A 1536-nucleotide genomic window follows, 5' to 3' on the forward strand; every position below is an offset into this window, starting at 1 on the left:
AATTCTAGGAGTAAAGTATAACTTGTTGTCGCGAATATATTTCAGGGATATCTGATAGTAACGGATCGGGGTGTTTACCAAATCATAGTTTGATTTTTAGGCCTTATTGCTTTAACCTTACCGTGTTGTGCAATCAAACTTTCCAAATACGTCTGGACTCCAGGGTCCTTTACGAAGGCCAGGGTTGCATCCATTGCTTGGCACGAACTTTGAGCATCGCTGTACGGCAGGACTGCAGTGCGGATCATGAAGTGGGTGTCTCGGAACGGAATTGGTTGATCTGTGAAGGAATTCAAGTTTCAACATGTGCCAAACCTATTTTCTGCATTGCGATGTTTTGATGTCTTGGAAACTTTGTTATAGCAAACTACTGGTGCTTTGCGCGGTAAAGCAACTACCACAATCAGACTTGTACAACAAGGTTTATTTTAATTTTTTTTAATAAAATTAGGAGCATTTCAGTTTTTCCAAATCGTCCGACAAAAAGTAATAGATCATATTACTTGTTCGACTGAGAGTTTAAAAATGCTGTTGGACAAATTGGCATTTTAAACCCGAATTAGCAACTAGAAAGAGATCACACAGCACATTCTCAAACTACATTGCAATTTAAATTGGCCGCATTTCCACTAATTTTTTGAATAAAACAAAAATTATCTAGTTTAACAAGCTTGGTACCAAGCTAAAAACTGCAACATTTACGCAGATGTGTAAAACTAACCTTAAGAGTTGTCTACATGGCTCATGAAACTTGTACTGAGCAACGACAACCTATAAGGGGAGTTAAAACACAACTACTTTGGCAACTTGAGTTTTGAATCTTGTCAAAACGTTAAAGTGCCTGAACTCTATATAATTAGCCGCATTAGACGAACGTCCATCAGTCGCTTGTTCAAGCCACAAACCCTATGGTTTTCACAAATTATAAACTAGCATAATTTATGTGGTGCTCGTACATTGAAGCATTGTTCCCAGAAAGGTGGCAAATAAACTGAATTTCATTTCACAACGTGTAAATCCTTTGCCTTTTGCCAAAGGTTTCCGTGAAGTGGGAAATTGCAATGAGTCTTTAATTATTTCTTGCATCTACAGACACGTTCTGCAGTTTTATCGCAAAATAATTTGGTTGAAAAAATTTTTGGACCTAATATTTTTTTACACCAATTTTTTGCCTCACCCATTCCCATTGAGCAAACAGCGCCGTAAGTGGCTGAACATCCGGTCTTCTCCCAGCTCTCGTGCGCCGCTAGTGTCCGATCCAAGGTCACGCAGGGGTCACCTCCATCCGATGGCATCGAAATAAAGGCGTTGAAACCTGAGTCCGCGAGACTTGTTCCGTCGCTCCATTCCATCTGTGATAATGATCCACCTTTTACCTCCAACCCGATGTAGAACTTCTCTGTTTCTCCATCTGCGAAATAGATTTAATTGGCGGATTAGTTATACCAGGGGTCACCAGGGTTCACCAACTTCTGAAAACCTTCGTTAAACCATGCTGAAACGCTTTCTGCTGAACTCCTGTAAACCCATAACAAA

General features: G+C 40.0%; 1 non-coding gene across 1 annotated transcript; it reads left to right on the forward strand.

The window, feature by feature from the left end:
* The first annotated feature begins 988 nt into the window (after positions 1-988).
* On the forward strand, positions 989-1106 carry LOC146162793 (U5 spliceosomal RNA). Its single transcript, XR_014494754.1, has one exon. It is a non-coding gene; the product is annotated as a U5 spliceosomal RNA (small nuclear RNA).
* The last annotated feature ends 430 nt before the right edge of the window (positions 1107-1536 follow it).

This window comes from Ascidiella aspersa, chromosome 3, assembly GCF_963924565.1.
Source record: "Ascidiella aspersa chromosome 3, kaAscAspe10.2, whole genome shotgun sequence".
Lineage (NCBI taxonomy): Eukaryota > Metazoa > Chordata > Ascidiacea > Phlebobranchia > Ascidiidae > Ascidiella > Ascidiella aspersa.